Source organism: Pygoscelis adeliae, unplaced genomic scaffold, assembly GCF_000699105.1.
Source record: "Pygoscelis adeliae isolate BGI_AS28 unplaced genomic scaffold, ASM69910v1 Scaffold171, whole genome shotgun sequence".
In the NCBI taxonomy this organism is placed as follows: Eukaryota; Metazoa; Chordata; class Aves; order Sphenisciformes; family Spheniscidae; genus Pygoscelis; species Pygoscelis adeliae.
The window spans coordinates 9380531-9387940 of NW_008824186.1; the positions used below are offsets into that span (position 1 = coordinate 9380531).

General features: G+C 46.1%; 1 protein-coding gene and 1 long non-coding RNA gene across 3 annotated transcripts in view; both read right to left on the reverse strand.

Annotated features, from left to right (window-relative positions):
* The window catches only part of FTH1 (ferritin, heavy polypeptide 1), a 54407-nt gene that overhangs the window by 5095 nt on the left and 41902 nt on the right, over positions 1 to 7410 (reverse strand). The window lies entirely within an intron of this gene.
* On the reverse strand, positions 241 to 5764 carry LOC103925788. Of its 2 annotated transcripts, XR_664048.1 has the most exons (4): positions 5642 to 5764; positions 4255 to 4311; positions 600 to 665; positions 241 to 497 (listed from the first exon to the last, which is right to left on the reverse strand). It is a non-coding gene; the product is annotated as an uncharacterized LOC103925788 (long non-coding RNA). The 2 variants fall into 2 exon arrangements; XR_664047.1 differs by lacking the exon at positions 241 to 497 and having other exon boundaries at positions 527 to 665.

Here is a 7410-nt window from a genome sequence, read left to right on the forward strand (position 1 = left end):
CGGCCTTCCACCCCAAAACTGCCAAGCCCCCCACGCCCGGGTTTAGCCGAGCCCCCGTCCCAGCCTAAACCTGGAGGCCGGGGGTGTCTCTCCGCCAGAGCGCGGGGCTCCCGACCCCTCAGGAAGGGAGCAGGCCTTGGGCAAAGGCCCGGCCAGCCCTGAGGCAGAAACGCGCTTGTTCGCCGAGGAGGAACAGCACAGAGCTTCTAAACCTTAACAGTAAACGGTCGAGCCGCTTCATTAACACAGCGCTGGGAAGGGGGGAATTCATGGCGTGGTGGATGGGTTGGGTTTTTTTCTCCTTTCACTTCTCCTGAAAGTGGTAATGGGGACTGGAAACCAGTATAAAAGCTCGGCCGGGTGTGGACGGCAGCGGCGAGCACTGGCTTGCCACCTCAGTCAAACAGCGGGTGACTCAGTGGCGAGACCCCGTGAGTGTTCAGACTTCCTCCTTTCAGTGACCAGGCCCTCCTTTGGATACCGCCTCGGAAATGCTCCTAAGAAATGCAAGAAACGATCACATAAAGGTGAAAATCCTTGGTTAGCCTGAGGAGCCAACCAAGCGAGAATGAACAAACGCAAACGCAGCTGAACGGTACCATCGCTCTTCAAAGTTGCTCCAAGGTATTAGCGGGCCCCTGCAGCTCTTGGTGTTTGCTGATGGCCTGGGGAAGGAAGCACGCCGGGTGTTAGCGCCAGTGACGACTAAAGGCACCCTACACAAGAAAGCTGGTGAGAAACTAACGTTTCTGGCCCTCAGATGTTCGATTCGCTTGTGAGGTTTAAGATAGGAGCCTATAGCCAGCTCAAACATAATGCTGAATAATAAAGCGGTAATTCAAAAATGAAAGGTCAAACAGAAAAAAAAAGAGCCTTCTAATAATATGATTATTTCAGCTGCTCTTAGTACTACCATAGGCATTCGGTTTGTGCAGTCATTTATTTTCAATAAACATTGGATTCTTCCTGGTTTCTGAAATTTTAAGCAGATTATAAGTGCAACCTTGAGGGCTAGAAACGCCCTACTTAAACTGAGATCATCCCGTAACATCAGGCTCGCAAAATCTTGGCTCTTACTAAGACAATGTTAAATTCATCAGAAACATTAAAAGTTACTGAGCCTGTAAACTCAGATTAAATCAATTTTCCGCTAACAGTTCTTTCTACGAAGTTTTATTCGGTCTTCGAACCTTCCCAGCAATGTGTGATTTCCCATGCATGACTGCACAGGTCTGTGTGCGTAAAGGGCAGCGCCAAGGCTTGTGTCAGCACAACGGCACTTTTAGAGACACTCTGAACGCCTGAAGGAAACAGGCAGCCTACGGCTTCCTCTGTTTTACTGTTTTCTGTTGCTTCTGTCAGTTAACCATCAGAAGTAATTAAGATCTGTAAGTTAATGTGGGTCATTCCTATTGCTTCAGCAGGCTGCCAGGTACATTTGAAATCTCCTGTTCCCACACAAATGTTTATGTTTAAAAAAAAAAAAAACCACAGTTGTAACTGCTGGGCAGACTTGCATTACTGTTTTCATACTGTAGTATTTTCAGCAGCTTGCAGGTACCTCAAACAAGCCTTGCGTTTGGCTGAAGAGGCTTGTCAAAAGTTAGGAGTTGTCCTCCTGAAGCACAGACTCATGTACAACTGGACACTCGATATTGGCAGTTCATCGGAGAGCATGTTTTGCTGCTTCAGAAAGACTAACCTTGAACCTACAAAACACTAAACCATTTCTTTTACGTGATGTTTGCTGTTCGTGCTCTCTTTCCGCCTAACCTTTTTGCCTGTGACTGACAAAGGCACGCTTGGAACTATCAGAAGAAAGTTGCCCAGCAGCTTAGAGATTGCAAGCTATTCCTGTTCATTTTTTCCAATCCTCATTACATCATTTCATGAAAAGGTGCTTACCAGCACAGCTGGTAAGCAACTGAGCAAAAAGTCCATTAATAGTAGGAATATTTCCTCTGTAGTTTGGATAGTCTGTGCCACCCATGATTAAATGTCAGTAAGATTAGGGAAGTCCTACGTTCTGCTTTCTGGATCAATTGCAAGTTGCACAACACACATTATCTTCGATGACAGCAGATTTACGTGGCCAGAAGAGGGGACACTGCGTTGCACAGCCATGTGTCATGGTATCTTGGTGACCAACGTGAAGAGTGTTTAGCACTCAGGTCTTACAAGAGTTTAGGTTCAGCTATACCCAGACCTTTTCTGTTGGCTGTGCAACTGACTCTCTCAAACTACTGTCACATTGTGTTTTAATTTTGACTTTATTTCATATTGTTTTCCTATGGCTTGGGTTAAGCCTTCTTTTATCTTGGGCCTTTCTTCCTGAAGAATGCATTTACAAGCATCCTCAGGAAGAAGCCTGCTAAGAACATTACCGTAGTCAGGCTGGACTTCCCATCACGACATTCACATTCAGTAATTGCAAGCTCATTTTTTGCATCTGACAATGCTCCGCGCGCTACTTTCTATCATATTATTTTCAGTAGCTAATAGTTAATTGCACGCCTGACCATTATTCATTAAACTATTAGAATTAGAGGGGAGACCCTGGCCTTTCTCTTTCAAATCCAGTAGATTAAAGGTGTCGGTATATGCAGGCAAAAGAGCCTGGTAATCCAAATTACTTCTTCCAGTACGCTTTTACACACAAACATCACAGCTGCCCAGGGACTGATCCATCCTCTCAGCAGAGTGCATGCGCAGTGTTACTTTGAATTCACGTCGGCTCTCAGCTGCTTCGTTGGTCTGAAGTAGAGGCATGCTTCGTGCTGCCCACAGGGAAAAGTCAATGTATTGTCTTGCCTACATAGGCTTCAAATTGTTGAAGATAGTCTCTGTTTTCCCTTGGACGAGATCCCGTCAGAAACAATGGAGCAAGCTCTCTTGTTTACAGCTTAGCTATTATACACAGACACAAACATCAGCCAATTTAGGGACAGTAATGCTTAGCTTCCTCGTTATGACAGCTGGAGAGGACAATTTAAGTGTGCAAAAATAATCTAAGCTTTTTTGATGAATGTTTCCATATATATACAGAAGACAAGTCGGAGAACTGGTGGACCTAGATGCAGAAAAATCCACCAAGGCTCCGCCTGCACACACCTCAGAGTATCTCAGCAGAGTGGCACACATCGTGTGTGCACATGCATGCATGCATCTGTCTGTCCGTCTGAGGCAGTCCCAGCCTGGGCCAAGGGTAAGTAGCTGTTAGTTTGGGAGCCCGGAGGGGAGTTTTAAGAGGGCATGACACATGGTGACAGCCAGTTTGCGCAGACAGGGCCCATGCAGAGCATGCGGCAAGAGCATCTGACGTTGGCAAAGACTTCACGTAGGGTAAGGCCTAGGGGATGCTATTAAAAAAAAAGGGAACGTTTCCATGACTCTTACACCCACTTTAATATAATTCATACTGACTCTACCTGTGCCCTTCTTGTGCATGATCTTTCCAAACGATGGCAGTGATCTTACTGTGGGCTGAAAACATGACTTTTAAACAGATACTGGACAATATTTGCACAAAGTAAATTCTGAGCTTGTAAAAACAGAAGCCAGATTTTTGCTGATACAGTCCCTGAGCACAAACTTAGCATGTGACTTAGGCATCCAGTTAAGACCTTCAACGAGAGGGCTCCCTTGGTGTGAGCACAGAGCTCACTGTACTTGGACAAGCCAGAATATCCAGGAATACACAATGTTTCATTTATCATCTGTAGAAACGGTTCCCCCCTAGCTTTAAAATGCTTGCTTTTTGCCGTGCTAGTTTAATGGCTAGAATAAATAACAGAAAAAAGCAACAACTGTTCCAAATCCAGCGAGCACGAGAGCGCTGAATATGCCACAAATATTACATCAACAAAAATACAGTAACCTTTTTTCAAAGCTCAAAGTCCTGTAAATAAGATAAACTGTGCATCCAGTCAAATATTTGTTATGGAGAACTTCCATTCCACCCACAAACTTCAGTGCAATTCAGCTCACAGACCTTATGTAAACACAAAAGCAACCCTAAACTTGGCTCCAAGGTTGATCATGTGTCTGGAAATTTGACGCTGACCTCAACTGTGAGTTTTGAAAGCTGTTTACCAAAAACATCTGGGCTCCACTTGTTCTGTAAGATATCCTAAAAATGGAATCGCGATTAACTGGAAACACTGTGCACATTTTTCAGTCATTTCTTTTAGGTGCCCAAATTTCTACATGTGGGAACCCCAGGTTTTGGGCAACAGGTTTTCACTGAGTACTTACGGCACAGAATGCAAATCACGGGGTTATGCAGAACGGCTAGTTCCTGGAAACACAGTCCTAAGACAGAAAGACAAAGGATATTTGGAGTTACTCTAGGAAATTTCCTTGGGAGACGATTGAACAGTAACCTGTTCTGCTATAGGAAAAAAGTCCCAAAGACAAAATAAACTCTAACAGTCTGTCCTACAGGGTTTTGTAGAAAAGTAATATAAAACCTGTTTTAGACAGACAAACATTTTCTAAGTTGTGTTACAGTTTTTTTCTCTCTCTTGGAGCATTTTTGCACACAGTCGGTCTAAACAAAACGCCCGAGATTGCAATTCTCTAATTTGTTCAGAATACCCTTTGTCCTGGTTTTGGCAGGGACAGAGTTAATTTCCTTCCTAGTAGCTGGTCCAGTGCTGTGTTTTGGATTTAGGAGAACAATGTTAATAACACACCGATGTTTTAGTTGTTGCTAATTAGTGCTTACACTAGTCAAGGACTTTTCAGCTTCCCACGCTCTACCGACTGAGGAGGCTGGGGGTGCACAAGAAGCTGGGAGGGGGCACAGCCAAACTGGCCAAAGGGACATTCCACACCATGTGCCATCGTGCTCAGTACAGAAACTGGGGGAAGCTGGCCGGGGGGGCCGCTGCTCGGGGTCTGGCTGGGCATTGGTCAGCAGGTGGTGAGCAACTGCACTGTGCATCACTTGCTTTGCGTATTATTATTATTTTATTTCAATTATTAAACTGTTTTTATCTCAACCCACCAGTCCCCCCCGAGGCGGGGGGGGGGGGGGGGCAGGGAGTGAGCGAGCAGCTGTGTGGTGCTCAGTTGCCGACTGAGGTTAAACCACGACACCCTTTTAATTTAATTTTTCTTCTTTGACATGCCTCTAAAAATGTGCTTAGAGGCAAGAGAGTGAGGAAGAGCGATGTTAATAATACAATAATTCTGTCTGCCCGGCATGGCCAGAAGCAGAATTTGGTGAATTTACTAGCATGTATCAGCCCCATTTAACCTAATTTCAAGACTGACTCCACTACCTGTGACTGAAAAGCTTTAGCTCTGATCCCAGTGACAGCCTGCGCACTAGCTGGACACACTGTAGCTTTCACAAGACAGATTTGCCAAGTTGCAAAAGCCACAATTAGTTTAATGTTGTTATTCCACCACAGACCACAATCCACAGCATTTGCTATACTGTCATCATCCTCTTGGAGTGTGATCCACTTTTTTTCCCCTCTCAGGTTTACAAAGGGTGGAGGGTGGGTATCATTCTCATTCCTTATTTCTGTTGTCCTTAACTTTTTCCTCAAATACTGAAAACCGCGCTTGCAAATAGAACCACCCAGCTAAAGTCAACAACCACAGGGAAATTTCTCAATACACCAAAAATCACCTCCTTCCTATGACGAATTCCCCTGCAAAACACCGGTAAGTATTGAAGCCTTCATGAGTGATCGGGCAGCTTTCGTTCTGAGTAGGATACGCAGGCGAAATGTTCTTTTTTAAAGATGAGGTTTCATTTGGGAATCTGTCAAAGAGACAAACTTTAAACAGGTGTCTGTCCCCTCTGTCCCTCAGGCTGTCGGCTGAGGCCATCAGTTAATTTTGTGAGGATGCACAACAGCGCGTCACAGGCACAGACGCTGGAGTTGGCACGCTAACAGCACTACGCCTGGCCCCACGTGCGACGCAGGGAGCCCGCACGCTCCCAGCACAGTGCCGTAGCGCGTCGTAAGGTTATCGAGTGGTGGCACCGTACTTGGGTCAGCAAGAGGCAGAGGCTGGTGAGGGAAGTAAGGCAGCAGTACAGCAGCCTTTAAAAGCTTCCCTATCCCATGACTGCGCCCATAAACCAGGCTATCCATCTGCCGGTGCATGCTCGTATTTGTAATTACTGCTCATCCCCGAGATCCCGTTTTGACAGTTTGGTAGCACCAGGTTTGAAGAGACATTATACAGCATTAAGCCTTCCAGAGTAGGTGGTGTTTGCTTTTATATTTAGCCAAAAACGGGGCAGGCGGACAAATGCTTTCAAGCGTGATGAGAACAAGCTTTTACAGGGAACTTGCAGTTAAACACCAGCTTAAAGAACATGCGCCAGCCTGATAAAAGCACCAGCTCCGCCCCAAAAACAAGCAGCGGCCCATGTCATGATCTCTCTCAGGCAGGACATGCTGATGGGGGGGGGGGGCGCCTCCAAACTGCTGTTGTTGAGCAGGTCTCTCCAGGAACTCATTTCATGGTTTATTTAGAGGAAGCGAAGATACTGGATCGTCTTAGTGGCTTAGAAGAACTGGAGGGATTTTCTCTATTGAGGTGAGGCATAGATTGGTGAGGGCAAGTAGAAAGCACAAGGAGTTTTCTGAGATTCTGTGGGAAAAGCTGGTGCCTGCTATGCTGTAAAGGGTCACTGAAAATACCCATGCGGTTTGTGCAGCTGCGATGCAGCCACAACTCCACAGGCTCCACACGCACACCCACTTGCACACCTTTCCTGCTGGGTGTTATTTCCTCCTAAGCCATGTCCGGCCCCTCGCCATCAGGGGAAAAATATTTAAAAGCAGTTCAAGAGGCTCAAGTTGGATCTGCTCCTACATGTGCTACCTGTGGAGCGGCCAGCTAGGGTTGAAGTGCGGAGTATTTGCCCCTGCAAAGTCACCTCTGGATGAGCTGGACGCAGCTCCTTCCACAAGCCAGCAGCAGCAGCTGGTGGGAAAGCAATCCACTGCTGCTTTCCCTGTGCCAGAACCGCTTCTGCCCCGCATGCTGAACAAACTGGGCAAAAGGAGAGCCAAGACCTTAGAACCTGGTTCACCCTTTTCAAACTTAGTCCACCACAGCATTTGCGGGGAAGAAAAAAAAAGGCAATTAAACTGGACAGAGGGAGAAATAAAATGGGGAAAATAGTCAGCAGGCTCTACTGGGGCAAGACCTGACCTTGATATTAATGCATAGGATCAGATATGAGGACCATGTATAAGTCATCGTCTTCAACTCAGCAGATGTTGGACCATGCCTGCAGATAGCAACATTTCAGCAACCACTAAAACAGCTGCAGAACAGGCCATGCTAGATAACACAGAAGGGCAGCTCCAGGAGTACGCGCTGCTACCGAAAGGAGTATATAAACTCCTTAGCAATCACATCTGGCTATTTCAGACT